Raw genomic sequence first — 22,123 nt, forward strand, 5'->3', positions numbered from 1 at the left:
TCTGACAGTATGGAGGTACTCAGACTGAGCATAAGAAAAGAATGCAGAATGAGATTGGCAGTATTTGACATCAGAAATGGAGATCACATTTAGAAAAGAGAAATTGTGTACAAGCTGGGGATGATTTGAAACAGAGATAGATGATAGAAATAGATAGATGATAGATGATAGATAGATAGATAGATAGATAGATATAGATAGATGATAGATAGATAGATAGACAGATGATAGATATAGATAGATAGATAGATAGATAGATAGATAGATAGATAGATAGATGGATAGATGATAGATAGATAGATGATAGATAGACATAGATAGATAAGATGATAGATAGATAGATAGATAGATAGATAGATAGATAGATAGATAGATATAGATATAGATAGATGATAGAGATAGATAGATAGATGATAGATGATAGATATAGATATGCCCCCCTTTTATATATATAAAAAAACCCGTTTAGCTAAAAGTGACAGCAGGACAAAAGAAACAGAAGTTAACCATATGGGCATCAATGCCTCTGAGATGCCACCACCCCTTAATTCTCTTAACAAATGTTTTCTTTAAAAAAATACTTTGAATGGGGACCAGAAGCTAACCGGAAGCCCGAGATGTTGTAGAACTGTCAATATAAAGCATTATGCACCCTGCTCCCGTTGACTCCTTGGTATCTACATTCTGAACATTCCTCAAAGGCAGACCCATGTAGAATGCATTACTGTAGACTAAGCCGGATGTCACTAAGACAGAAATTATCACGATCAAGTCACATAATGAATTATGATGGTTTGGCAACTTTGTGATTCAGAATCCAAAGAAGTTATCAATCAATAAAACATGCGTATGAACAGGGGTCGCTAAGTTTTGGCTGGCCTTGCCAACTGCGGTGAATTAAGAAGTTTGAGGTAAAATATTGTTTAAAATGTTACGTAAACGTAGAAGTTAGAATGGGTATGAACAGTGAAAGGTGAAGGTAATATCTAATTAAAAATGTGTTTGTGGAAGGGGGTTTGTTTTGTTCTTGTTTTCATTATATATTTTGTGTTTTCATTTTGTATTTTTATACTGTGAACTGCACTCAGATTTTAGGATGAAGTGCGGTGTACAGATTTAACAAACAAACAAACAAACAAACAAACAAACAAACAAACAAACAGTACCTCACTGTCATTTTACAGAATCAAGTTACAAGTCAAACAGTATAATTACCTCAGGCCGTTCCCTAGTCGCTCTACACTTAAAGTGAATTCTGAAGTATTCCCATGGTCTGTGTGTTTGTTTTTATGAGCAATAAAATGAATACATGGAATATCTGCAAAACAAGAAAATGTCATTTCAAGTTATGAAGATTTTCAGAAAAAATCTAATGGCATATATATCTTGTAAAAGTTGGACGGACATTATATTATTAAGCCAACTGTTTATTGGTCCCCCTGCAATAATGAAAATGCTCTGGAATGAGTTACATGATGATTTATGAACGCTTCATGAGGATAGAAAATATATGAATTTTAGTTCTGTCCTCTGTAAGCATAATTATTGTATTTATTTACTTGTATCCCACTCACTGAATCCACAATCCCTTCAAATTGTGCTGAATCTAGTCTTGGATCCAAACCGTCTCAGAAACAACTGAAAACTAGGAGAAACTCAACTAAGATGATGTATTTCACACCCCACAGTAGCCATACCAACCAGAATTATGTTGCATATTTTAAGTGGGCACCTATACATATAAAAAGCAGGTGCAATGAACATTTTGAAAACTCATGTATCATAAGCTTTGCTCAGGGGCTCACCAACCATGCAATTGGAATTGCACAGGTTTCTAAATCGTTTTAGGAAACGTTAGCTCTCCATAGACGTTAGCCCTCCAATACATGAAGAATGATGGAGCTGAGCAGTAAGAACGCAACGTAGGGAAGCAGGGCCAACAATCATGGCTCTGCTCTCCCTTCATGCCATTCAGATTGTGAGTTTGTGAACCCCTGAACCAGGCTTTAGAAATGTATTCCTTTGAGAGTAGAGATGGGTGAGAAATTCCATTCAGTTTACATTTAAAGACAAATCTACCCACTTTGTTGTTATTTGTTTTCTACAAGGAAGCTGTATTTTTCTGTTTGTTGTACAGTAGTACCTCGGGTTAAGTACTTAATTCGTTCTGGAAGTCCGTTCTCAACCTGACACTGTTCTTAACCTGAACCACCACTTTAACTAATGGGGCCTCCCGCTGCCACCGCACAATTTCTGTTCTCATCCTGAAGCAAAGTTCTTAACCTGAGGTAATATTTCTGGGTTAGCGGAGTCTGTAACCTGAAGCGTCCGTAACCTGAAGCGTATGTAACCCGAGGTACCGCTGTACATCTGTGGACAGGTGTCTGGTTGTTGGGGGGGCTAGTGTTATGAGTTTATGGGTGCCCCTGAATTCCTGTGTCCAGTAGGTGTTAGAATTTAATCAAGTCTTGGGGTATTAAATTGGATGCCAGGCTTATAAACCCTCGACCCATCTTCCTGTGTTCAGGAGATTTCCTGGGAAATGGGCCATTAAGAGAAAAAATGAACGGTAACGAACCATTAAGAAAGGAAAGGCTTTGTGCCAGACAAATGGGTGCCTTCTTCAACTCAGAGTTAGTTAGAAGACAAATCCAGAGTTTGAGGTAGAGTTTGAGAGTTGGCTGTGATTTGACCTAAGAGGGGGGGAATGTTGCAGTGTGGTAAAGGCAGCAAGGTAGAGAGAGGGTCCTCGCACAATATTTGATGTCTGTTTGAATCTAAGTCTGCGGCTATGGGAGAAACAAAACCCTTTGGGGGTATTAATTGCTTTGAAACCTCCGTCATAGACTCAAGTTATATACAGTGGTGCCTCGCAAGACGAAAAGAATCCGTTCTGTGATTCTCTTCGTCTAGCGGTTTTTTCGTCTTGCGAAGCAAGTCCATTGACGGATTAGCGGATTAGCGCTATTAATGCTATTAGCGGCTTATCTGCTGATCGGATCAGCTGATAAGCGGCTTAGCGGCTTAGAAAAAGGGGGGGAGGGGGAAAAACCAGCAGGAACTCGCAAGACATTGTCGTCTTGCGAAGCAAGCCCATAGGAAATTCGTTTTGCGAAGCACCTCCAAAACGGAAAACTCTTTCGTCTAGCGAGTTTTCCGTCTTGCGAGGCATTCGTCTTGCAGGGCACCACTGTATGTGTTTAAATAAACCATATATCATGAAGACACCACAGTCTCAGCTATGCCTCCTTTCCAGCTTCAGCTCAACTGATGCGGCGCTGTAGTTTACAATGACTTTGGGGTGAGAACACCCTGGGGAAAAACGAACACCATGGCTTAATTAGGACGTTGGGAAGCACACAAAACCTTTTTTTTTTTTGAGGGAGGGGGGCTGCATATAGTCTGTGCGCTAGGCCCCCACCACTGTAAATGTTAACTCTTAAATAAGTTCCATTAAATGCTGTGGAGTTTTCTCCAGGTAAGTCATGATGGCTATAGATTAATGCCTGTATTTGAGGCAGTATGCCTCTGAATTCGAGCTGCTGGGGAACATGAATGGGAGCGTCTTATTGGACTCATGTCCCCAGAGGCACCCGGCTCTCCGCTTTTGAAACAGAAGGTGGGATTAGATGGGCTATAGCTCTGATCCAGCAGGACTCTTCTTATTCCTATGACATGTTGCTGATTCAAGGCAGATGATGGGCGATAAAAGTAGCAGCCAACGTCTCCTCTGTCCTGGAGGATGTGTAGTAAAGGAGCTTTTGTGATATGGTGCCACCACATTCTTGAGTTTCCCTGCTTCCACTCCCATTGGTTGCAGGGAAACTTGGATTACAGTGATGTCCCACCACATGGTCTCTTTTACATCACATCTGGCAGAAAAGCACAAAATGGCTGTTTTGAGTGGCAGCTGTGTCTCTGCCAAAATGCACACTTCTGTCTTCTGACAACTCTGGATGGACCACGCTCTGAAGCAGGTATGAGGGTCAACACGCTCCTGCTTTTGATTTTCCTATTGACATTTCACACTATTGGAAACCTCTATGATAATCCTGTGGACAGTTCAGAATCTGAGAGAAGCGTTTGAAGTGTGAAGAGTTCGGAAAGCACCTATTGACAGACAGGGCTACGTTATCATGCAAATATGTGGTAAATAGAAGCTAGTTATTTATGCAAGCCGTATCTCAGAGGGTTCTGATACATTTTCTTCCTGAATATCAAGTCGTACAACTATTGAGTAAACAATGTAAATTATTGATACTTTCTGATCCAGAGTTCAGGATAGATTATTTATTTATCTCTGCAGTTTCGGTTTCTTCAGGAAAAAACAAGCTCATCTTAGTTACATTGTCTGATTTCACCAGGGTCACTCTTTCACTCAATTTTCCAGCCACCTTGACTGATGCAGAGGGAGGTCAAGTGATTAGCCCAGGGTCACCAGTGGCTTGGTCAGATAGGAAGGCAGCATCCTCCACACGCGTGGACATTACGTGAGGGAAGATAAAGATCGTAATGGGACAGAGATACCTTTCAGCACATACTGAGATTTATAAAAATTATTATTTAGGTGGTGTTTTGTTTTTGTTTTTAAAAAGCTTTATACTGTACTAGGTTTCCTTCATTTACTGCAAGAAGGAAAAAATAGAGTTCCATTCCCTATAGACTGTAGGTGTTCCATTTTCACTTCAGCTTACTGATATTTTACCAAAGGGATGCTTAAATATATATTTTTAGATATACATATTAAAAAACAGTGGACCTTATCTGGCTCAACTCCTATTCAGTAAGGGTTATTGTACCTCACAAGGCTAATTAATTGAAGTTGGAGAAGGTGGATGTAATGATAGACTAAAGATTACCTGTTTTAAGAAGCCACTCTGTAGCTCTCTAAGTGCAGTATTCCTTCCCTTCCTAAGACATGCACACTTCTTTCTCATTTTTTGCACCCACAAGTCAATATTGTTGACTATTGGTGATTATATTGGGAAGACACTACAAATAAGAATGAATGCAAGAAGAATAAACCTCCAAACTCACAGCTAGGAAATACCTTTAATAAGGTTAATTATTAAACAGACCAAAAAAAAAAAAAAAAAGAAGTACAAAAATAGGCCAGAGGACAGAAGATTTAGGACTTCTTTCCCCTCATACCCCAACACTTGCTTTGTGCAACACCTCACCTGACGAAGAGTTCTGGAGGACACAGAAACTTGCCACTATTTTATGACCATTTGCTTTTTTCACTTATGGACAAGAGCTTTACATTTTAGAAACGCCTAAGAATGCTTCAAAAGATCAGGTTAGCCAGCCGATAATTCTCATGAAATGCTAAAACAACACCAATCAGGATGGTGGCCATTACAAATCTCAAAAGTACTGTAAAAAGGATCTTTTTATGCAAGGTGCATTATCAGCTCAGACCAGACCACAAATGACAGTGCCATCTAGCGATTAAAGTGCAGAACATTCCTCTCTCACCACACAATGATTTGCATCAACAGCCTGTTTTTGGTCCTATGAGCTTCCAGTTATGTTTGAGACAGAGATGCGTATATTTTTCAGTGAGAGTGACATAGCTATTCTTTCTCAACTGGAAAAGGTTAACATTTGCTGCACTTTGATAATAAAATCCGATGTCCTGATTTGTAATGTATTTTTATGCATGAAATTGATTTTATGAGGTTCACCACCATTGATATTTTTTCCTGTAATGGTAATGGCTTGGTTTTTATTTTTTTGGTTTGCAAATAATTGTTTAAATGCCATGAAATATTTTGTCTCAAAAAAGAATGGTAACCATCTTTCCTTCTTTGCATAAGTAAGGGTTTCTTTATTATTATTATTATTATTATTATTATTATTATTATTATTATTATTATTATTATTAATACCCCGCCCATCTTTCTGGGCTTCCCCAGCTACTCTGGGAGGCTTCCAAAAAAATATTAAAATACTCTAATACATCAAATATTTTTGCAGAATTAGAACTGTGAACTGTTATTATTTTTTTATACAGGCTTGTGCTGCAATCCTAAGGTGGTGATGGTGAAATTTAACCACCATATCCACAGCCCTGCTAGGGTCTTGCTGGCAGGTGGAAGTGAGTTTGAGCAAGCACTGTTGCCTCCTTTTTACCCTTTTTTATTTTTTTGTAGGGGGGATTTGGGGGTTATTGTTGAACAGCTTATCCAAGTCCTCTCTGACATACCCCCAAACAACCCCCAATACAAGCACATTTCGGCTCTACAGGCAACTCCCCATTTATGCAGGAGGTTGTTTTCCGAGCCACTGTGCATTTAAGTGAAATCTTGTATATTGGGAACGCCATTGAAAAAGCCTGCAAACACCACAGTCACTCCCTTTAAACCTCCTTGCTCAAACTCCAGCTCTCCACAGGCCTCAAAGGGCTCCTGGTATTGCAGTTGCAAAGGCTTGTGGGATTGCTAAATGCTGTTTTCACTATTACATTAAATTCCCATTCAAACAGTTTCTTGCTTACAATGCCAGTGGCTGCAGCTAGGCACTCCTATGCAAAGCCCTTCCTATAGTTTTCCATGCTACCCAATTAATTCTTAGATTGGTTAGCTGTTTGCCCAGCAGGTGGAGTTCTCGCTCAGAGACATGAAGGCTTAGTAGATCCCTTTTATTCCACGGAAGAGAGATCCTTGAAACATTGACAACAACTCCAGGCCCATTCTAAATTCCCTTCATATGCAGCTTTTGCTGGGAACAATAATATTACGAAATATATTTTACTCACAACGTTCTGGCATATTGAGAACATGGCTAGAGTGGTGGTAATGGCTTACAAATGGTACATCGGTAATGGACACAGTAAAATATGTAATTCGGTGTTTATTAAAGTGTTGAGGTCATTGAATAGATGGGATGTTGTGGGACACATTCCTCATTAGATAAATGTATTAGAAGATTTTTGGGGGAGGAGAGTGGCCATGTGTGCCGATTTGGATAGTGTTTCATTTTCTTGAGGCCCAGCAACTAATATAGATTTTATCTACCATAATGTGGCCAATCTGTAAACCAATAAGTATTGTGCCCAGAAAGCGCCCTGACATTTTGAAAATGCAAATTCAGTGGAAGTAAGAAAATATGCACAAGAGAGATAAACTTCTGTGGTAAATTTAATACAGCTTCTGAGCTGTTTCTGGAAGGGGTGAGTTTGAGGTCATGGGGATTTATTATTTGTTTATTTCATTTATGAACAGCTTCCTGCAAAACATCCTAGAGCAATTTAACAGTAAGATTGACATCTATCTATCCTAGCTATCTATCATTTTATTCCAACGCAGCTAAAAATTGGGACAAGCATCTTCACTTGACAGGGTTGTGTTGTTGTTTTTTCAATGTCTTCAATAGTCACCCAAAAGACAGTAAAGATGTTGCTTATCTGATAGGTAATGGGTGGGAGTTTGATGCAACAGGAGAAATGCCATCACAATGTTAAGAGACTTGAAAGATATAAAAGAGATTTACACTTATTTCCTATGAAATAATAGATAGATCCTTGAGAGAGTGAGTTTATTCAGTGTAGGAGGGAAGCACACCAGGCAGTTGTCTGAGGGGACAGATGGAAAAGGTCTGATAGGCAGCGAGTGTGTATCCTCCCACAGGTCAAGTAGCAGAAGGAAAGAGAAAAGGTGGCTCAGAAGAGTTAGGGCATATTTCCCTCCACATCACATTGCAATGCCTCACTGGCCAGAGTGGTTTAAACCTCTCTGTCCAACCCCTGAATGGAGGGTTGCTCGGTCCCTGCTCCTGCCAACCTAGCAGTTTGAAAGCACGTCAAACTGCAAGCCCACTCTGACGGGAAGGTAAATGGCGTTTCCATGCGCTGCTCTGGTTCGCCAGAAGCTGCTTAGTCATGCTACCACATGACCCGGAAGCTGTCTGTGGACAAATGCCTGCTCCCTTGGCCAATAGAGCGAGATGAGCGCGCAACCCCAGAGTCGTCTGCAACTGGACCTAACGGTCAGGGGTACCTTTACCTTTATATGCGATATAACACTGTGCCATCAGATGGCGCGGTGGAGTCCCATTTTTCCATACCAGATTTATTTGTTCAAATTTACAACACGTTTAACTGAAACACTTCTTTGATGTGTCTAGATCCAGCCGGGGTGTGATTTCCCTCCCTCTTGTGATACTGGGCTGGGGGTGGGGAGAGAGGGTTAAACCTAGCACTGTCACACAACCCACCATCAGTGGTTGCAGCATTGGTGGTGCTGGCAGTGAACAAAACACCAATCCAGTGCTGGTTTGAGCACTTCAGAAGTTGGAAGGAGTGACCTGGTGCTGTTTCTACATGACTCTGACCTGCAATGGTGGTGGTTATAAGGAGAGAAGTGCTTCATTCACTCCTGCCTTCACTGCTGCCACTGTTGGTATAAGACGTTCTCACAATGTATTTCAAAAGTTTCAACAGAAGACGTCTCAAAAGTTTCCAGCTGATGAAGACTATTACGAAACAGTAGTATCATTCCGGAGACACTGTCCTTTTGAGGCTTTTGAGACGTCTTCCATTGAAACTTTTGAAAGACTATTGTGAGACTGTCCTTAGACATCTGTTTTGAACACATGGCTTGACGGTCGTCGCTACCACTCTGTTATAATGTATATATGAAGTTTGATTGGCTTACTCCTATAATTTGAATATCATTATTCTATTATTCTACTAATATTATTCTAAATATTATTCTATATTTTCTACTAACTATTGGCCTACGTGTTGTGTTTGTATTGTTGTGATTGGTTCTTATTGCAACACATGGGGTTTGTTTTTGGTTCACTGTTGGTATAAGAAACTGAAAGGGGGGGGGAAACATCGGAGTTGCTAACGTTTCTTTACAAATATTTAAGCAGAACTTGTTAGAAGTAAATAGGCACTCCCACAACAGGCAGCAAATCTATTACTCTACATCAAACGCCAGGGATCAGCTGTGGAAATCCTTCTTAGTTTACAAAATCCAGTTTAAGCTCTCTACTCCAGACTCAAACTGAGAAGTGGCTGCAAACCCTTTGCCCCCTCCCAGTATCTGGAGACTTTTACCTTCCCAAAAAACTGCTGGGTATTGCATTCCAAAAGGCAAAGAGAGAGATTCCAGCTATCAGAAGAACATTTCCTGCCATTAGCTCTCACTGATGAAACATCAGCCAGTCATGTTGGTCCATTAGCAAGCAACCTGCATCACAAAGCCTGGTCAGCCAGCTTCTATAACCATATAGTTGCTGACACACACAGGCACAAGTTACTAAGCACACACATAATCTGGATTTCAGGTCAGGTTTTGAAAGAAACTATTGATCAGTTTGTTGCTGTTGTGAAAATAAACTGATTAGCTAGATCAATATCAGTTTATAAATGTACTGTAGGGTAGACAGAGGTTAAATCAGCTTCCTTTAAGACATTTCTTCTTTTTCCTAGCTTATTCAGGTTACTGCAACTCACTTTGTTATCTCTTTGATTACTAAAGTGTCCATCACTAAATGCCAGGTTCTATGGCTATTTACATATACGACCCGTAGGTTTAAATAGTACTTATCTTGACCATTTCAGAATATCGCTTTGCTTGGCAATTCCAATAAACGCTTATCTGCAAGGGAAGGTTTGCCATTAAACTTCAAAGGAAAGTGCTCTGGGGATAGTATTTGCCCTGTGTAGTTTCTGTGTGATCTTCCAGTGCAACCTTGGTGAATACAGTGCCCCCAAACAGGAAGGAACTGTAAGGGAAGACTCAGCCTTGTAAAGAGGCAAAAAGAAGGGATAACAGTACAGTAGTACCTTGGGTTAAGAACTTAATTCGTTCCGGAGGTCTGTTCTTAACCTGAAACTGTTCTTGACCTGAAGCACCACTTTAGCTAATGCGGCCTCCCGCTGCTGCCGCTGCATGATTTCTGTTCTCATCCTGAAGCAAAGTTCTTAACCTGAGGTACTATTTCTGGGCTAGCGGAGTCTGTAACCTGAAGCGTCTGTAACCTGAAGCGTCTGTAACCTGAGGTACCACTGTAGTGGGAAAGGGCTGGGTGCAGAACTCAGTTCACCCAGGATGTGGAGGAAGCTTCAGATGGTTGGCAGAATGGTATGACAGAGAAGCTGACAGAAAAGATGAAACAGAAGGCCAAAGGAGAAGGCTGAAGTGGAGTATAGAAGAGATTTTGGAAGGGAGGGGAGATTTCTTTTACAGGTCATTATATCTGGTTAAGGTTGGAACAAACATTTCCCAGATTTATTGTTCACGGGATATTGGGGGGGGGGGATTCAAGGGCCTTCTCAGTAGTGGCGCCTGCCCTGTGGAACGCCCTCCCAGCAGATGTCAAGGCAATAAACAACTATTTTACTTTTAAAAGACAACTGAAGGCGGCCCTGTTTAGGGAAGTTTTTAATGTTGGACGCTGTATTGTTTTTAATGTTCGGTTGGAAGCCGCCCAGAGTAGCTGGGAAAACCCAGCCAGATGGGCGGGATAGAAATAATAAATTATTATTATTATATAGGGAGTTGTGGGGTGGGGGCAACAGCTCAGGCACATTCTAAACACACTACTGAAGGTAAACCTGCTTCTGATGGTGGCGAATTTGTCCCCCCCCCCCTAGAAGAAAATAAATCTCCATCCACACTTAACCATCTGTGAATGGAACCATTTTGGTATAGGCCAATGCTTCGTCTGTTTATTCCCTCCAACCAAGCTAAAACAATAGGTTAAAAAAAATAAAAGCAGGAGAGGGTGTTGCAAAATGTGTCCCCCACACCCTATTTTAAAGATAGCACAATCAAGGGTCGACTGTAGCCTAGAGCATGTTGGGTTATTTTAGTTATCATAGAACCATAGAGTTGGAAGGGAACCTGAGGATCATCTAGTCCAGCCCCCTAGGAATATGCAGCTGTCTCATGCAAGGATCAAACCTACATTCTCAGCACCATGCTCTTACCATCTGAGCTATCCAGGCTAGCTCAGGCACACAGAAACAGATCCTCGATTTGTGGTAAAATGTACATCTTTCTACATCGGTGGAACATCCTATGTGCTTAAAAAAAATGAGGCTGTGGAAAAGTTAACCATACCTTTTGATGTCTGCATTAGTTCTCCTGTTGCAGCAGGAACAACAAAATCAAGCAAATGTCATAGAAAAATGTATTATCAGTATAGGTAGTGCTTCCCCCCCCCTAAAAAAAATGTTTAGGGGTACTCTCATTTTCCTACTCGTATTGAAATACTGCCCCTTAATGATGCCAAAATCAGATTCACAAAATGTTTAGGGGTATGCAAGGTATTATTGGTGGGAAAGCATATTTAGGGCGATTTACAAGAAGTTAAGTAATTATTATGTGAGAAAGATTTGATGGTTTCCTTTCTTTTCCTTTTTCTTTATGGGTTGTTTTTATCAGCAGAAGCAAAGAGAACTTAATGAGCGTGCCATATGTCAAGTGAGGAGTCAAATTATTATTGTTAGTGTTTTTTAATAAATCTGGATCCCTTTTCTACCAAAACAGATTGTGATATGTTTGTTGAAAGAAACTGAATCGAGCGTACCATGTTTTGATAGGGGATGATAAATCAGACTTGTATATCAGTTTTAGGGATTGGGTTACGACACTCATACGGAGCACAGCTTTTGACCCACTGCTGATTCACACCTCCAGAAATGCCCATTGTTAGCTAAGCAAAGTGAAATTGTACATTTGGATAGGACACTGAATGCATCTGGGTTTGCATATGCCTAATATATTTTCACATACACCTTTGTCCCATGGGGACATGGATGCACCCCTCGACTGTGGCTCTCTCAAACATCCTGAAGTTAGTAGCGCAACTACCGGATAAGGATATTCCACTCATTTCTTGCCAATAACATGCCCATATCATGTTCCACAATGTGGTGCACGCAGCTGCTGGGAAGCCTAACTTCTGTTTTTTGGCAACTTGCCATATGCTAGATAACATGTGCCTATGTTTTTAGATCTGCGCATTGGGGAAAAGGGTGCCAAACTAGTAAATAATGAGTTGTCTGTTTCACTCCCAGCGGATAAGAATGAAAATTTACCTTGGCCTGCTGGCTTTCTGTTTACCACTTCTGACACTGGAATACTTTGGACCTGAGGGAAATATCCTATTACCTCGCCACAAAGGAAGGGATTTGTGTGAGTGATGCAATTGATGTTTTTGCGAGGTTGCAGAGACGATTGAAAAAGGAAGCCTTTGGGCTAGAAAATAATAATTAAAAAATATATGCTGGGGCATCGAGGAGCAAAATCCTGTCTTTATTCAAGCCTGCTCCTCTCTCTCTCTCTCTCTCTCTCTCTCTCTCTCTCTCTCTCTCTCTCTGTGTGTGTGTGTTTTACAGGTACAGATTTTCACCACAGCCCTAAAGGTGAAAAATGGAAAGGTAGATTGTTGTAATTGAATTCATTAACCTGCACAACTTTCTTGTGATCTGAGTGGGGACTGTTTCCATTTAAAGCTTTCCATTAGACTAAGGAAAAGGTAAAGGGACCCCTGACCATTAGGTCCAGTTGTGACCAACTCTGGGGTTGTGGCGCTCATCTCGCTTTATTGGCCGAGGGAACCGGCGTACAGCTTCCGGGTCATGTGGCCAGCATGACTAAGCCGCTTCTGGCGAACCAGAGCAGCGCACGGAAACGCCATTTACCTTCCCATTGGAGCGGTACCTATTTATCTACTTGCACTTTGTCGTGCTTTTAAACTGCTAGGTTGGCAGGAGCAGGGACCGAGGAATGGGAGCTCACCCCGTTGCAGGGATTCAAACTGCAGACCTTCTGATCGGCAAGTCCTAGGCTCTGTGGTTTAACCAACAGCGCCACCCGCGTCCCTTCCATTAGACTACTTCTTTACAAAAAATACAGCCACAGGAACATAGGAAGCTGCAGTATACCAAGTGAGATCACTGGCCCATTTTGCTCAGTTTTGTCTACACTGACCCGCAGTGCTTCTCCAGGCTTCCTAGCGCTATGTGGAGTTGCCAAGGACTGAACTTAGGAGCAGTGGTGTCCCATCCTCCTAATGCTGCCATTGCTGTAGATTTCCTGGATGAGGCTGGGACAGGGTAGCAGCTGGTATTCAGACGTATACTGCCTCTAATGTTTTTGACCATTTTCACATTACAGCAAGTCACAAGCCATGGCTTACTGTGCATGAATGACTCACACCCACTATGCTCTTTCCCACTCACTCTGGGATGGATGGAACGAACCAACAACTCTGGCTTAGTGTTACATCTGAACGAGCCATGTGATCCCTGGTTTGGATGTAACACCAAGCCTAGGATGGGGTTTGCATCCTCTTTACACAAGTGTGGAGGGGTGAAGCGGTTGTGATTCATGCATGCACAGTAAACCATGGTTTATGGTTTACCATCTTGTTTTTGCTCATTACCAAAATTCCCATCCCTAACTATCAGAACTAAGAACTGCTTATCTGGAACAGATGAAAAAATATTTATTATAGTTTCCAAATAAGTCTTTGTAGATTTTTAAAAAGTTTTATTTATTTTTCTTTGCAAGTTAAAATAAATCTGCCTTTTCCCTTACTCGCTTCCAGACTGCTGTTACAGACAACTCATTTTCTACTTTTTAGTACAGTGTTTACATACTCCCTAAGACTTTTCTGCTTCAGATTTTGAGTGCTGTATATTTCAAGTGGATTCTGCCTAATCCCTCCTCACCTTAAATGTTCTTGCCACTTCTGGATCACTATGAAGCTGCAGGGGAGAAAGCCAGGACAAGCGCTAGACATGTTTAAAATTAAACTGGGAAACAGGTTTATATATTCAGCCCCCCCTTCCTATTATGCTATAAATGCTGATCTTAAAAATAAAATAAAAATCTCGGCATGTGCGCTAGAAGCAATACATTTCCCTCTGCCAACTCAAGCATTTGCACCTGAATATTTCTCCTCCTAAGCTGTTAGGTAATCAAGTAGTATCAAGATTTTGCTTTTTTGAGTGTCATAAAAAGAAATCGAATGTCTCTCCAGCCATTAGTAGCTAAAATTGCTGACACAGGGCATCCAGTGCAATATAGGCATTTGCGAGCACTGTGGATAAAGCAACACACATTTTAGCTAACTAATAGCACAATGCTATCCATGTCTATTCAGACACCAGTACCTCTGAGTTCAATAGGACTTGCTTTCAGGTAAGTGTGCAGAGGATTGCAACTTAATGCTATCATCACACTAACAACTTCCCCATGTTCAAGATGTGCATTACCTGTTCCACAAAGACAGGTATAGCCAATGACCAACAGAATACATAAGCAAACTGGGGCAACAAAATGGAACGATGAAATGCATTTGTACAGAATGCTAACATGGCATTTCCCTCGACAAAAGAACTGTGTTTGGCACTTCATTGATCAAAGCTGAACATAGGGAGATGAATGGCGGAGACTCAAAGGCTTTTTTTATTTCTCAAAAAAAAAAAAAAAGTCGAGGCAGTGCAGTCAAAACTGTGTCAGTGTTCTAGTGCCAGGAGAGATACTGAACATAAATGGTCTGTTTCATTTGCTGTAGTATAAAGGAAGACATTTAAAATAAATAAATCTTGGCTTTCTTGCTTTGACTCATTTTTCTCTCTCTCCCTCTGAGCTTGCAGTTTCTCTTTTTTCCAGATATTTTTGGCTTTTGACCCGGCATGGCTTCCAGGCTTGGATTTTGGACTGGCTTAGATCAGTATAATGTCTGCTTACCTGAATTTGACTTGGCACAATTATATGTTTTTGACCTTGGCCCTACCATAAGAGTGCCTGTTTTCTTGCTGACCACCCAGTGTAGGCTGTTGGCTCAACAATTAAAACAGGCCTTGTCTGAGCCAAGATATTTTTTTGTCTGTTCTGCCCTTGCATTCCAGGGACACAGAACACAACTGCACACTAAGACTATATGGAAACTTTTCTGAAGGTATGTCATGCCTAATATTAGGCTACACCCATTCATGTATTTTGACTTATAGTAACTATTTCGACTTTGTTTTTAGCAACTCTTTTCTTTTCACGGCAGTGATTGATAACAGCCTAATTATTCCAAGCTGTGAATGCACTAATTCAGGCTTGCTAGGCAATAGTTTACACAGTACAGTGGTGCCTCGCAAGACGAAATTAATTCGTTCCACAATTTTTTTCGTCTAGCGAATTTTTCATCTTGCGAAGCACGGTTTCCCATAGGAATGCATTGAAAATCAATTAATGCGTTCCTATGGTCAAAAAAAGTCCAAACAAAGCCAAATTTGGTACAACAAGAGTTTATTAAGTGCTCTTTAAAGTCACACATACTGTAAAGAGCATTTCAAAATTCAAACCCAGAATTTTTTTAAAAAAACAGCAGAGTGGCCCAATGGTCACAGAAAATCATAAAAATGCAGAAAAAAACCCACAAGCTTCCAGATTCTTGCAAACCCCTCCCCAACTGTTCCCTCAGCCACCCAGCACACAGAAATTCAAATCCAGATTTTTTTAAAAAAAACAGCAGAGTGGCCCAATGGTCACAGAAAATCATAAAAATGCAGAAAAAAAACACACAAGCTTCCAGATTCTTGCAAACCCCTTCCCAACACCAAGTCCTTGAATTCCAAACACCCCAACCCAAAATCCAACCCCCCCAAAAAAAAGTTTTAAAAGCTTAACTTACCAAATGGCTGCAAAAGAAGTTTTGGAAAAGCTTCAAAAATCACCAAAGTCTTTAAAAACCTCAAAAAAGGCTACTATGTACACTGTGTTCTATGAGTTGCTCCTCGAAGTCAAGTTGCAACTGTATTAACGGTGTTAAGAAAAAGGAAACAAACTTGCAAGACGTTTTCGTCTTGCGAAGCAAGCCCATAGGGAAATTCGTCTTGCAAAGCAGCTCAAAAACGGAAAACCCTTTCGTCTAGCGAGTTTTCCGTCTTGCGAGGCATTCGTCTTGCGGGGCATCACTGTAGTTATAAAGATGGTGAATGGGCTAAAGGCTTATTTGAGACTGGAAATGAAATTTGGAATGAGCTCATCCTGCTTCCTCCCCCTGTTTTCCCCAGCATTGCACTGGGCTGAATCAAAATGTTCAGGCTCTGCTTACACCTTTGCCCATAGCTGTCAACTTACAGATTTGAAAATAAGGGACCAGCAGCCTTGAAAATTAGGGACCAGCAGCCAAAATAAAGGACCTGCAGCCTCACCTGTTCCAGGCACTCCAGTCTTCCTGTCCTCCTGCAGTCTGGTCAAACTCATGCTGGTAGCTTCAAGAACACTGTCCAACCAACTTTGTAACCAGAGGTTCAACTGAATAGAATCTGAATCACATGCATCACAAGGCCTATGCAGCCTCAACTTAAGATGGCTCCCCGGCCTGGCTTTGCACTGCAAAGTTTGCAGCAGCACATGCAACAAAATGGCATCCAGCATTCAAAACCCCCCTCAGCTTGCATTAACTAGCCACACACAAGGCATGCAAGCTCCACCCCCAGTCGTTCTTAGACTTCTTATTGGGTGAGCAACACAGCCAAGCAACACAGTTGGAGCCTCCTCCTCCCTGGCCGGCAGGGAGGGAGGGAGAGGAGCTGCTTCCTTTGAAATTTAAGGGACATCATTTAAGGGACATTTAAGGGACATCCATCAATAAGGGACAGCAGTGGGACATGGCGCTGGAATAAGGGACTGTCCCTTCAAATAAGGGACACTTGACAGCTATGCCTTTGCCTTGAGACTTAAGTACTGTACCTGTCAGTTACCTTTTCAGCACTGGCCCCAACTTGGTGGAACGCTCTGTCTCATGAGACCAGGGCCCTGCAGGATCTGATCTCTTTCCGCAGGGCCTGTAAGACAGAGTTGTTCCGCCTGGCCTTTGGATTGGAGCCAATTTGATTCCCTCCGCCCCCTTTTTCTTTTTTCTTTTCCTTCTCCTGCAATGAGGCTCCATTTTAATATTTTAATGTTCCATTATTTTAATGTTGTATTTTATTTTTGTTTTTAAGTTGTAATCACTCATCTTGTTTTTATTATTGCTTGTAAGCCGCTCTGAACCCGGCCTTGGCTGGGGAGGGCGGGGTATAAATAAAAAATTATTATTATTATTATTATTATTATTATCCCAGGGACACATTATGCTGCTCGTGTGACATGCAGCTCTGCTCTGCTTGTATAAAACAGCCAGAGAAGGAGACCCAGAGAGGCTTGAAACCCTTGGTGCCTTGAACTCTTAAAGTGACAATCAGTTAAATAATTGTGCATGATCAGGGATTATTAGTGCTATGGGGCTTTTCCCTTTGCATAAAAGGTGATGAGAAAGCCCATCTGCCTGCAACCCTAGAGAGCTGTTGCCAAACAAAGCAGGCAATTCTGGGTTAGATTGAGAAATTGTTAGCCTCAAGTAAGGCAGAGAGCCATAACTGACACACTTTTGGCAGAACAGCTACTTGTCAGAGGAGAGACAGCAACTTAAAAAATAATAATCCTGCAATTACTTCTTGCAGCTAATGTTTAACATGTGGGAGGTGGAGGACCAGAGAAAATGAGCAGCTTGAGAAAGCCTTTCTCCTTTGCAAGCGCTCCTTTCTGAGATGGGTCTTTCTTTCTTTCTTTCTTTCTTTCCAGGTGGGGTGGGGGCTAACAACCATATTAAAACAACCAACAAATAAATTACAATAAAAAGGATCAAACAATTAGTGAATCCAGTAAAACGATCAAGAATAAGAACAAGTTACATAGACCCGGCCATTGTGCAATCTTAGCACAGGACTGGAATGCTAATAAATATTCTCCCAGGCACATCTCAGGAGAGGGAGGCACTTTGAAAGTCGAGGTGCCACCACAAATAACTTTTGTTTCCATAATATACAAGGAGAGGCTCACTGCATGTCAGAAGAGCAGAGCAATGTATAACCAGACTGTAAGACACAATGCAAAAATGGAAGGCTGTATCTTTAAGCCCACCATTTTTTGTTCCTTAGGGGACAAACTGGGGTTCTCTTGTAAGTTCAGTGCATGACCATATTCCAAAAGGCATCTGATTTCTGCCTTTTAAGAGCTCTGTGGACGCTTCAGGTTTCACAGGTGCAGTTTTGGCTCATCACCGTTTTGCATCAATGGACGAGATACAGCTGCCAGATATTGCTCTGCTAGTATTGCTGTATTCATTTATATGACATAGTTACCTGAACCAGACCGACTTTTCTCTTCTCTTTGTCCTTTGCCAGAAGACGAAGAAAATAAGCCAGTCTGAAAAACTTAGATTGTGTTAGCATGCATGATGAATGATATAATATAAAATGCCAACGCAAATCCCATCATTGCATAAATCAGAACATTTGTTAATTCATCTGGTTGTCAAGGATGGGCCGGGAGAGCGATAGGTCTGAGTTCTGAATGATATTTTGCACACAGTGCCCTGAAATGAGGAAATCTGGCTTGTCAGATTTGCGAAAGACGTGCCATCAAAAGGTGCCTACAGCAGTAAGGAAAATAATAGCCAAAGCAAGGTGCGAACAGGCCGGCTTGCATCCAGGGTGCAGGGTGGCAGCAGGCTAAATAATTCATAGTGCATAATTTAGTCAGTGAATACAAGTCAGAAGTTTCAAATTTGGGTGCAGAAGGAGAGTTGTGGGGTTTCATGCACAGACAGCTCTGGGTTCTGTTTGATTTTCTAAAATAGTTTTGTTGCCATGTGAGAGGGGATTGCTATTGGTACTCGTAGTTTTCCTTTTTGGTTTATGTCAGGAGTGGCCTTCCAAATGTTGTTGGTTTACCAGTCCCATCATCCCTGGCCAATGGCTGGGACATGAATAGATGACTTCCACACTGTCCCTAAAGGAGACCCTGAGGTCAACCAGGGTGTTCCATGGCTTCATCCTCAGAGCCAGTGTGACATAGTGTGTGAACTGTTGGTTCAAATCTCCACTCACTGTTTACGGGCTTGGGACTATGCAAAGGTAAAGGGGACCCTTGTCCATTGGGTCCAGTCGTGGCTGACTCTGGGGTTGCGGCACTCATCTCGCTTTACTGGCCGAAGGAGCCAGCGTACAGCTTCCAGGTCATGTGGCCAGCATGACTAAGCCGCTTCTGGCGAACCAGAGAAGCGCACGGAAATGCCGTTTACCTTCCCGCTGGAGCGGTACCTGTTTATCTGCTTGCACTTTGATGTGCTTTCAAACTGCTAGGTTAGCAGGAACAGGGACCAAGCAATGGGAGCTCACCGCGTCGCGGGGATTCGAACCGCCAACCTTGTGATCGGCAAGTCCTAGGCTCTGTGGTTTAACCCACAGCGCCACCCGCATCCCTCGGACTATGCAAAACCATGTCTTAAAGATGTATACTGACTGCCTATCCATCATTGAGCCCAATTCAAGTGCTGAAGTATGTACAAAGTTTTAAACACCTTAGGACCTAGCTATCGGAAGGAAATACTCAGCCTGTACTGCCAAGCTCATGACTTGAGATATGTTGGGTGGTGGTGGTCCTTCCTTCATCTAACACAAACCTTGATATCAGGACATATAATAAAACCTTCTTGGTAGCAGCACTCCAGTTGTGGAACACCCTCTGCTCTTGCCAACATCATGCTAGCACTAACATTGTCTGGTGTTTGGCACCAACTGAAAACATTCTCCCACTGCTAGGCTTTTGGAGTGACAGTTGGCCTGTTTGCTGAACTGGAGCAAACCAGAGTTTTATTGAACTGTAGGTTGTGATTTTTAATCTTGTGTATAAAATGTGATTTTATAGATTTGTATATTGAGAGCTGCCCTTGAAGCAAGGTATAAATGCTACTACAGTAGTACCTCGGGTTAAGTACTTAATTCGTTCCGGTGGTCCGTTCTTAACCTGAAACTGTTCTTAACCTGAAGCACCACTTTAGCTAATGGGGCCGCTTGCTGCCGCTGCGCTGCCGAGGCACGATTTCTGTTCTTATCCTGAAGCAAAGTTCTTAACCCAAGGTACTATTTCTGGGTTAGCGGAGTCTGTAACCTGAAGCGTATGTAACCTGAAGCGTCTGTAACCTGAGGTACCACTGTACTACTACTACTACTACTACTACTACTACTACTACTACTTTTAAATAAAATGGGTCCTGAGGTTCTCACCCATGGATTTACTCTAATCTCAGGCACAGGTCATGCACAAGATTCCACACTTTATCTTCCACAGAACCCCGGTGTCCCCAGGAGCATAGTTTGAAAACCGCTAATCTATGAGATACTTTTAACAGAATAAGTTGTCTTATATGGAGAAGCTCAGCTTAGAAGCAGAATCTAGGGAAGCAATGGGTGTCCTGGAGAGGAATACAACAGATTTTGAGATACCTGTGCTCCACTAATAGCAGTCCAAGCAGTCGCTGTTGAAAGACAGTATTGGTCTGTAAATCCAAAGGGAGAAATAGGTTGACATCCATCTCCCTCTGCTTTGTATTTCTAACACTAAAGGTCAATCCTATACTTTTAAGTATATGCATGCAAGTGTAAATGTGTGCATGAACTCAATTCAATTCAGAGGAATTTCCAGTGATGCTGCCTGTCAGTCTGATGCAGAGAGAAATGGTGTTGATGGCACTATGAACTGTCACTCTGAAGTAAGCAAGGTTTAAAGTATCTGCTTCTGCTTTAGTGTTATTAGCAGGGTTGTAAATGTTTAATGGGATGCAATGACTGATTTTAGAGGATTTCATTCTTTACAGGTTCCTTGTTCCTTTTTCTCTTTTTTGCCGCTTACTCGTAGATAACCAAATACTTTTCTTTATTGCTAGGCATAAGCCGTAAAGGCTTTACAGGTGGACTCAAACACGTTTTGTTAACCCAGTCTCGTAAATGGATCAACATATGTTCTGAATCTGATTATGTGCTGTGAAAGATGCCCTTGCCAAATGCAGCACTTGTTGGCAGTTGACAAACTGCATCAAATCAATCCTCAAGCTTTTTCCTCTTGGGTTTTCTACATTGCTAACCTGAGAAATAGCATCTGTAACAATGGGACTTGCCACCACACTATTCTTTATCCCTCTGGAAAAGTTCTATGTTTTAGTATATGTGCTGCCGAAGCGAGCACTGGAAAAGTTCTATGACACACCTCCTGATCCAGGAGAGCTGTTGCCAATCAGTGTAGACAATACTCAGCTAAATGGGCCAATGGCCTGACTGATTCTAAGGCAGCTTCCTATAGACTCCCACAACCTAGTTCTCTCTAGATGCATTGGACTCCAATTCCCATCAACCCTAGCCAGCAAGGCCATGCTCCGAGCTGCCCCATCATCTTACAGATGAGCTGGCTGAGGCTGATGGGAGTTGTACTCTCAAAAATCTGGAGGGCACCACGTTGCTGAAGGCTGCTATGGACAAAAACAGAGGGGCATTCACTAGAACAGATGCAGCAGCATCATGTGTGAAGCAAATAGGGCAGGTCAGTGGGGACTCGCTACCCACAGATGAGCCATTATTTGTTTTGACATGGGCAAGGCCTTCTCAAAAGACAGCAGTTTAGATGATAATCCCCACACTCGACTTTTGATATGAACTTTTTATGAGTCACAAAACTGTTGTGCGTGGTGCAGGTCCTGGTGGTGGTAGGTGGCCTCAGTGTCATTTGTGCCAGTCCATTGAGCCACAAAATGGTTTTCACCAAGAAACTGAAGCAGAATTTTTCAATGAGAAAATACTGATTTCTCTGGGCTCTGCTTTCTCTGGACTACTAAGTAGGTGTGCTAGCAGGAGCCAGCAGAATGAGTTCCACTAGTACAATGGAACTTCCCCCTTCTCCCCCCATTGGGGGCTTGGAGAATCCTCTGAACTACACACTGGGATAAGGGGGAAGAGGGGACATTGTTCCATTAGGTGAGCTGAAATACCTGCAATGATAAAACAATTGGAAGAGTGTGATGTTAAATTCTCCCCTCTGAATCAGAAGTTGCTCTTGGTAGAACGGTCATTCATGTGAGTGCCCTGGGCATGAGCTTATTCTGAATTACCAACAAGAAGGTGAATACATTTTTTTTGGTGGGGAGAGTGGTTAAAAATATTTACGTGCTACACATTAAAAATAAACAGGCTTTAGTACTTCTTTGTGATCCAAAGTGCTCAAAATTTTCAGACCATAACTTTGCAAAACGGAATGCATTTTGGAAAATTAAAGAAAAA

General features: G+C 41.8%; 2 long non-coding RNA genes across 5 annotated transcripts in view; one reads left to right on the forward strand and one right to left on the reverse strand.

The window, feature by feature from the left end:
• Nucleotides 1-1,215: 1,215 nt before the first annotated feature.
• On the reverse strand, nucleotides 1,216-16,692 carry LOC308584528. Its single transcript, XR_014006889.1, has 3 exons — nucleotides 16,181-16,692; nucleotides 4,262-4,315; nucleotides 1,216-1,318 (listed from the first exon to the last, which is right to left on the reverse strand). It is a non-coding gene; the product is annotated as an uncharacterized lncRNA (long non-coding RNA).
• Nucleotides 14,734-22,123, forward strand: part of LOC308584470 — a 479,498-nt gene continuing 472,108 nt past the window's right edge. For 3 of the 4 annotated variants that reach the window (XR_014006808.1, XR_014006809.1, XR_014006810.1), the window contains exon 1: nucleotides 14,872-14,931. This is a non-coding gene — a long non-coding RNA (uncharacterized lncRNA). Of the gene's footprint in view, nucleotides 14,932-22,123 lie in introns of all 4 variants that reach the window. The other variant, XR_014006807.1, reaches the window with a different exon arrangement.

The sequence above is a fragment of the Podarcis bocagei genome (assembly GCF_964188305.1).
Source record: "Podarcis bocagei genome assembly, chromosome: 3".
Classification (NCBI taxonomy): domain Eukaryota; kingdom Metazoa; phylum Chordata; class Lepidosauria; order Squamata; family Lacertidae; genus Podarcis; species Podarcis bocagei.